This window comes from Falco punctatus (assembly GCF_963210335.1).
Source record: "Falco punctatus genome assembly, chromosome: 15".
Taxonomy (NCBI): domain Eukaryota; kingdom Metazoa; phylum Chordata; class Aves; order Falconiformes; family Falconidae; genus Falco; species Falco punctatus.
This window is the reverse complement of record NC_137595.1, coordinates 8,896,258-8,905,041: the sequence shown is the minus strand read 5'-3', so window position 1 is coordinate 8,905,041 and position 8,784 is coordinate 8,896,258. Positions and strand designations below refer to the sequence as shown.

Sequence of the window (8,784 nt, the reverse complement as noted above, 5' to 3'; positions counted from 1 at the left end):
ATCGCGAGATGTGCCGCCGCCCCGCCCCTCGCCCGCCACCGTCACTGCCCCCGCCCTGCCGCCGCCATGCCAGCCTGGGCGGGCGGCGGTTATGGCCTGGTGCTGCCCTTGGCGGCGGGGCCTCGTTTCTCGGCTGTTTCCATCCCCAACCGGTAGCACGGTCTGCGGCCGTGCCACGCCGCCGTTCCGGGGAGCCCCGGCGCCGCGGGGAAGGGGTGAGCAGCCGGGCTGGGCTGCGCTGCGCTGCCCCGGCCGCAGAGCGAGGGGAGGCCCCGCGGCGGGAAGCGGGGGGGTCTGCAACCGGCCCGGCGCTCTTGTCGCGCGGGACGGTGTCTTTTAGGAATAATTTCCCTCATCCAGTGGTTTCTGAGGGCTGGCCCCTTCCCTCAGGGTTCCCGGCCGCTCTTCGCTCTCGCTGGCCGTGGGGCTGCCGTGGGTCCTGGCCTGCGGGCTCCCCGGCCCCTTGCCCGTCCCCCGGCGGGGGTCAGGCTCAGCGCAGGATAAAACAAGGGGAACGTGTGTTTGTGATGCTCTAATCGTACAGCAGAACAGCTTAAATGGGGCATGTTGTCTCTAAACTGTTCCTCTTTCTGTTACCTTTCTTCTGTAGTCTTCTTACTGGTGTGTTTTTGTTAAACTGGGCTTTAGCCCATTTTATGCAGTATCCCCTGTCACCTTGAGCTGGGCTTTTTCCTCGCTTGGGCTTTTAAGCCCTGTATAATCTAAAAAACACGCAGCAGCGTAATCGTCACCTAAGATCATCTGCAACTTTCCGATTATTAATGCAGCAAAATACTTTTGTTGTATGTTGGGTGAATAATTAAGGTTTATATTAAGCCATCCAGTCAGCAGGATTGCAAAATCTTTGACCCTTTACCAGGCTTTACCCACCAGTGAAATGAACACACTTCAATGGTGAAATAAACACAACAGCCATTAGTATTTCACAATAACATCGTGAAACAAATAATGAAACAATCCAGGACAGGAAGTAATGTATTTTGTCTGTTTAAAATAATGTAAGATGTTAAATAATAAAAAAAATATCCATTTTGCACTTTAGCCAAGATGTGTTAGTGCTCACCTTTTTCCTGATAGTAGATCAGGAAAAAAAAAATTCTGCAGATCTAGTAGTTGCTAATAGTTTATTAAGTTTCAGTCTTACAGCCACAAATTACATAATATTACAGTTAAATTGTTATATATAGAAATAACAATCTTGTCAGAATTTCTGCAGATGCATGCAGTGAAAACTGGTAAAATATTTTGTTTCTTGACAAGTATCAATCAGCTTATGGGGTTTAACATGTTTATAAATAAACTGGAATTCTTGGTTTTAAACAGACTTACCAGACATCAGCCTTCGGGATACATTCAGAAGATTATTGTTTTTACTGAGTATTAATCAAATGCAGGGTGTTGCTGATTTTGCAAACCTGTCTCAGGAGAAGCAGCAGACATAAACATGCTTCAGAGATACTCAAATTTGTATAAACAGAATGATCAAATTAGAAAAAACATAATTTAAAATGGCTAGACTTAGAAGCATGTTAATTAGCTAAGCTGATGGTTTCCAATTCACCCAGCTCATTTACAAAGAAAGTTCAGAATCTCTGAAAACAAGTTTTAGGTCTGCCTTTATAAATTTACCAGGATTCAACTTTGGTTTATCTATCACACATTTAATAATGTTTGCATCCACTGGCCACCTGTTGAAAATCAGAAATCATGCCAGTCTCCTCTTACCTATTGCTGAAGCTTGGTTTTAGGTTATTTTGTTATTTTAAAAGCCCTGTGTTAACTCCAATTAAATGTTAAAGTTTGTGTGCATACAAGTAGGAGTCAGTGTTCTTCTGTTCTTGTTGCTAGTGCCTGATGCTTCAGAGAGCACAAACCCCACATCACTGACAATTGTGCAATAATGTGCCCTTGAGAGAGATTTATGCCCCATCCCAGACACTACTAACGTTACATATATGCCATCACTATTTAACCAGCACTGACGTATGCGAAAATATTACAGAGCTGCTTGATAAACTCACTGGTGCCGAGGTTTTTGGTTTTGGGGCATGCCCAAAGCCTGGCCTGGCACAGACCTACTGCTCTTCTCACTGCCATGCCAGCAAGGCTTGGTGCTTTAGGTGGATGAAAAAAATTGTTGAGAGGATGTGTATGAGTGTGTCCACATGCCGTGCACTGTGGGTAGACTGCTCATCTGCAATGTGGGAGATGGAGACTACTGCCATGGGTGGCAGTAACTAGTAGTATCTCAGATCTGTGGGAAGTTTTCTCCTTTATCATTAGGTTATTGTTTCTTTTGCTTTCTCCTGGTTGGGCTACTTTATTTCACCCAAATAATTAATGATTTCTAGGATCAGAGGCAGATTGAGGTTGCAGTCCTTGTTATGATGCTGTTAGAGCAGAGAAAAGATGGGAGGAGAAAATGTGGATGAAGAAATCTGAAATACAGATGCTAAGGAGTAGAAATAGACGATGCAGTAGAGAATCTGCGACAAGTTTGTGAGGTCACTTTAAGTAGGACCTGAGGTGTAAAAAAGTTCTGTTCCTGTAGCTAATGTTTGGTCCTCTGCTTTTTTACCTACCTTAGAAACCACTGCAAGCTACGTAAAAGCATTGGTTAGTCTTCGGTTACATCAAATACTGCCTCCTTGCAGCATGAAACCTGAGACTGGAGTCTGTAGATACGGAATGCTCCTGAATGACTGTCGGTTTTGGTTGCTGTGGTGATTATCCATCTGTTTAAATACTTCATATGGGAGATTCTCAACTCATGTATCGTGGAGGAGACTTTCTTAAGTTGTGAGAAACACAGCATTATGCCTGATTCCTGTAATTTTCACACCTGATTAGCAAAAAGTTCCGCTTTGTCTGCCATGGGTTGAGGAGATTGTGTAGTGTTTAGGTACAGAGGGTACAGCACTTGGGTTTTGTGGTCACCACTAGCCCAGTGTGCCTGTAACATTGGCACATGTGTGATAGTTGTGCAGCTGGAGAGGCTGACTGCAAACACTTTATGAGGGGGCCTCCTTTAAAGAATCTTCAGTCTGAAGCCATTACACAAAATAAATTGTATTTTTACAAACTCTGACAGGAGAAGAACTAGTGTGCAGACAGGAGAGACCTAAACATTTTATATATCTGAATTTAACCTATAGCTCTTAATGCATTTAATCCTTAATAGGCAATACTCTTATTATGATATTTTGTTTTTCTTGACGGTTGCCTGCTCCATGGCACAACATGGCAGATCCTCTTTGACTTTGAAGTAACTCAGGAAATGAAGTGAGGTATCTGCATTTCTATTCACGCCCGTGTTGTGTTGTTTTTGTCTTGTCTTTCTGTAGAAAACTGAGTTTTCTTTCTAATTAATACCTATTTATAAAACCCTCATAATAAAAGATCTTTTTTTCACTTTAAGAGACTATCAAAAGAAACAAAATAACTGCTTTCAAACTGCCACCTTAAAGCAGCATACATATTCTGACTTGTAACAGAAGCAAGAATTGCCCAGCCTAAATAGTCCAAGCTATTCTAGTAACTTTAATTCACCGGTAAGGTTTGGTTGGGGGTTTTTTTGCTTGCTTATATGGCAGCTTTTCAGATTCCTCCCCCCCTGCAAATGGCAGCGTGCTGTATTCCCATTTTGTGTCACTAGGGACTTAAATGTACTAGCATGCAGTTTTTTGTGTCAGAGGTTAGACTTTGTTTTTATGACTAATAATGTGGACCTTGGGAGCCACATATCTAAGCACTGTTGAGGAAATATCTAGACCTCTGTTAAAGTGTAATCCCTTTCAGGGCATGCCTATACAGGAGAGTAAAGACAGCTCAAAGGTCTCTCTGCCCATGTTCCACAATGGCTGGAGGCAAGCCAGTTCCACCTTAGAAGTCCTTTAGCTTAGCTCTCTGCCCGTGCTGATGGGTCCCTGAGATGTGCCTATGGACACGGTGAGCACAGCATGCCAGAGTGACATATTTGCTGCAGAACAGATAAAATGATTTGGCAAAAATACAGCCTAAATTGTAGCTGTCTTTAAAACACTGAATGTAAAACAAGGGCAGGTTTCATGCATGCTCATTCTTGAGAATAAGGCCGATGTAAGATCTAAGTGATCATTCAAGTCCCTCTCGGGCCTTGTGCTGAGTGAATTTTGCCCAAAGTATGCTTTATACTTCAGACAGGTATCAGCGCTCAGTTCCTTGTACTGGGTGTCTCATGGTTCTTCATGTGGGAATTCCTGACCTATGCTTTGCTCTGTGAAGCTGTATGAAAGAAGCCATAATTGAGTCTTAGACATACCATGGTATTTATAATCATTTAGAAGCCTCAGAGGGAGCAAACATTTAGAGTTTTATAGACAGTCATCGTCTTTATGAAGTGTAGGATCTATTTCTGCATCGTCTGTAGGACCCTGCTGAGAATCTCCATTGTCCTGCTCATCGGAAACCTGCAAACCCAGCATGGGCTCTACTTCTTTCAAGGATGTGCATATACGTCTCTTATAAATAAGCAGTTATGGTTGTTTCATTAGACCTCTAATAACATCTCTATTTCATTTTCCTTCTGAATGTTTACTTCAGTGTTGACACATATTTATAATGTAATCTCAAAAGTAAGAGGCTATCCTGTCAGATTTACAGCCATTATAAAATATGATGCTATCTGCATACAAATGGACGCTAGGAACCTTACAGATTTTTCCCTATTATTACTGCCTAAGGAAGCAATAAAATTTTAACATTTACTATTGGGAAACACCTGCAGAGATTAAATTAAAACTAGATTATATGCTTATCAGTTAAATGTTACAAAAGCAAATTCTTTAGAGATTAACATAAAAATCACTGTTATCAAAATCTTATTAAAAGCTTCACTTAATACAATCCATTTTGCACCTCTGCTGCTCAAGCATTCTACGTGTGCAATGTATTAAGTCTTTGTGCAGCTGTACAGAGGGAGGCAGGGCAGCCTCACTGATGGCTTTGCTATCGTGTTAGCAAATACCTGCCCTGATATTTAGATTTGTCTTTAAAAGCTGACCACAAGCACCATTTGTCCTTCTCTTTCTGATCCTGGCCCTCTCTGAAGGGCCCTCCACATTGCATGCTCTGTTTCTTGAGCATGGCACCAAGGCATGCTCCAGGCTCCCTCATGGAGTTCTTCTGGGAATTACTCTGGAAACCACTTGTCCTTCCTGCTGAACTCATTCCTTATAATGGTCAGCAGGACAAAGACAAGGGATTTAAAAAGGCTGGGAGTCAAAACCAAGAAGCTGTTGTTGCTGCTAAGCAGATGGTCTCATGCTTAGTTCGTGCAGCCTTTGGTATGTTGCAGACACGCTGCAGAATAGAGATCTGGGAGGTGAGCACGCTGGAGTTGATCTCTGACCTGGAAATTCAAAAAACGTCTGGATTTGGGCTTTGCTGCCACCAACGATTGAGAAGTTTACAGTGCAGATAATATACGTGCACTGACTTGAAGAGGACACTGTCAGCACAGATCCTACTTGCGCTTGAGTTGCACACACTCAAATTAGAGGTTAGAGTTTATTTCTCCATCTGGTATTATGTGACCTTTGACTCAAGGCATTAGAAGCAACATGCCTTGGGCATATTCTGAACTGTGTATGGGACGGTACAACTTGGCAACAGCCACATCCCGAATTACTTAAATGAAGGCCCAGACTAAAAAAACCCAAACTTTGATTGTAGAGATCCTACTGAGTCTGGTGGATCTGGAGAGTATGACATTAACAAGAGATTGAGATCGTTGATGAGACGACTGTAAAATGTCTCTAGTCATGTAGTTTACCAAAAGCCAAATTCAGAGGGGGATTAGGAAGTATCAGACCATGGATTCCTGCAGACCTCTATCCTGAAGACAAATGTGATATAGGGACCTCCTGGCCATTTTTTCCAGCCCCATGCCATCTCCTCTGTTCTTGGTTGGCACAGACCATAACATTTAGTTAAGTGAATCAGACACATGGGGGAATCCAACTTAAAAAAACCCAAACCCCAACAAATTCAGTTTATAAAAGTAGATAAAATAGTGCATAGACCAATGGGGTGGGGGGTGCAGAGCCGAAGTGTAGCCAAAGATCGGGGGAATAGAAATAGCTGGAGCTTGCTTTGCAGGGAAGAAAACGTGTCTGCAACCCTGGCCTAATATTTTAAGTAATAAGAGTTTGCTGGCCCAGCTGATTTTCAATGAAATAGGTTAGGGAGTGTTCAAACAAGTAAATCCAGATCAGAGGGGTGGTAACCTATTGCAGGGCAATGCTCAGCAGCCTCTGGGCACACTGGGGGAGGACTCTGCTGTCAACACAGCTGGATTTGGGAGGAGATACTTGTCCACAGACAGACTCCGCAACTGTCGCAGCCTAAACCAGTCTTGCCATGTGCCTCCCTCTCCAGAGCAGTGTGTCTCCTCTGCAGCTGTAGCATGCAGTTTGCCTTCCCCTGTGCCTGCAGGGACGAGTTGTATGTTAGCATTTTTATAACAAACTTTCCTTTGAGGTAATGGACATATCTGGTAACTTCAGCAGAAGCCATGGCCGCATCTGAATACTGGGTGTGAGCCTGCATTCTGTCATTTTATTTGGACAAATTACAGTATTTAACTTGGAAAGGCCTGCTTATGTCTCTTGCTCGACTTTCAGGCTCTGAGAAGGTGAATTACGAACATGGGGATTTAAGATTTCATTTTTCAAAAATGACATACATTTTTGTATGTACATACCTATATCCAAGATGTAGAAACTATTTAACTGTAGTCTGAATTTTCCATAGCCATTATGCTAAGTAATTCACTTCTACTGCCACTAGAGGTATAACATTCACTTGAGCAAATACCAAAGGAAACATTTAGTTGGAAGCCTTGCCCATATTAATATTTCATTTTTCAAATAATGTTTTTGATCTGGGTTTTTTTTTGAGGCCTCAGCCTACTTTGCCTATTCCTGTTGGGTAGCCTTTCTTTTATCGAACTACAGCTGGCTACTCATGAGATGAAATGCCACTTTGTGATTAAAGGGTACAGAATCGAATGCTCATTTAAACTGCATAAAAAGCTAAATTATAGTATCAGTCATCATATCAATCATCTGTGACTGCCTCATGTGCAAGCTTGTACCAACACATTTGAAAGTCTTATTCCACATTGCTTTTTGTTCCGGTGCAAATTTACATTTATTCTGAAATGCAAACATCACGAAATTTATTTAAAATTAATTTCCTTTTTTTCAGTGTGATGACCAACTATCAGATGAACCACCCTTTTGAAACTCAGGAAAATGTCAGAGGGGACAAGGATAGCAATGAAGCTCCCACACGTCCTCTGGGACTGGCAGGAGAATTGCTGTGTAACCTGGGGTTCAGTGGCAGACCTGCAGTGCCTACGCAGCCTGAGTGCAGCCGACGGGATGGCTCAGCTCAGCGGTGGTGGGTCTTTTGTGGGGGGTGGCAGCGGTTCGCTGAATTACACCTAGCTACAGCCCTGCTGGAGCATAATCTCTGTCTGTTTGAAGTTTGTAACCTTTCTTTCAAAACTGTCTGACATGCTCAGAGCAAGGCTCTGCCAGCTCAGCGCTGCCTGTGCAGAGGAGCCAGGGAGCAGCGGGTTGCTGTGGGAACTGCCCGCTGTGCCATCGCAATGCTGCGGCCGTTGCAAGCTCTCCCGCTGCAATCGGCACGGCCTGCTTCGGCTTCCCACTGCATTTCCACATGCTGCTTTTCACCTCCTCCTCAGCTCTGCCCGATGAGCGCAGCCCAGCAAGACACCAGCGCGCCAGCTCAGGAGTGAGCGTGGGGAGAGCGAGGTGACGTGAGCCTGAGCTGCAAATCTCTTCATGGATAGTGAGCCCCCAAAGCAGCCTTCCTGCCATGTTCTCCTTGCAGGACTGCACCCACCTTGCTCCAGAGCGGAATGGAAAAAAACAGGAAAGTCCATGATGAATGCTGGAAGGAAAGATCTTTTTCACTGGTTTTGTGAAGTTTAATTTGTTATTTAGGGTAAAATTGCAGCATTCAGAAAATAAAGGCATGATGGATAGATTGAAATGTCTGTTTTAATTTAGAATATATTGCACTAGAGTATGGTATACACCGTATTTATAGGCACCATGCTACATGTCAGAGTAAAATTATTTTGAAGGGAAGACATTGAAACAAGACACCAGATGCTCTCAGAATTTTTCCTTTCCCCTTAAAATGAAATTTTGACAAAATTACTGATTGCTTGAAGCATTTAATTATAGTAAAAGTGGGATTTTGATGGGAAAGGTGTTTCCAGGGTACGTGAAGCACGGATCCTCGTAAAACTTCTGGCCTATTGCAGCCTTTGGGTTGCTCCTTTCCCCAGTACAATGCTAACAGCACAGTTCGGTGTAGATAACTTAGATACCGCACTTGGTGTATTCTTATTGTTAGTTTCTTTGTACTTTTTGTAGTAATACTGATAAATTCACCGGAGTCTTATTACACTCACAAGAAATTTGTGACTAAGAGAAACAGTGTACATTTGGGATACTGTGGATTATATTAGCATAAAAGTCAATAAACTGATACCACTGAAATTATAGCAATGTGAGATAAAAATCTGAACCACTGATTTCATTGAACACAACAGATCTGCTATCTGATCTTACTTCTGCCCTATATACAGTCATCAGCAAGACTGTGCCATTTATTTACTGCTTCCCCCCATTGCACACAGAATCTTAGGGAGTAAATTCCATTGCAGAAGTACTTAGAGTGCAGTTC

General features: G+C 42.9%; 1 long non-coding RNA gene across 1 annotated transcript; it reads left to right on the top strand.

The window, feature by feature from the left end:
* Window positions 1-54: 54 nt before the first annotated feature.
* On the top strand, window positions 55-8,076 carry LOC308053765. Its single transcript, XR_013923790.1, has 2 exons — window positions 55-215; window positions 7,270-8,076. It is a non-coding gene; the product is annotated as an uncharacterized lncRNA (long non-coding RNA).
* The last annotated feature ends 708 nt before the right edge of the window (window positions 8,077-8,784 follow it).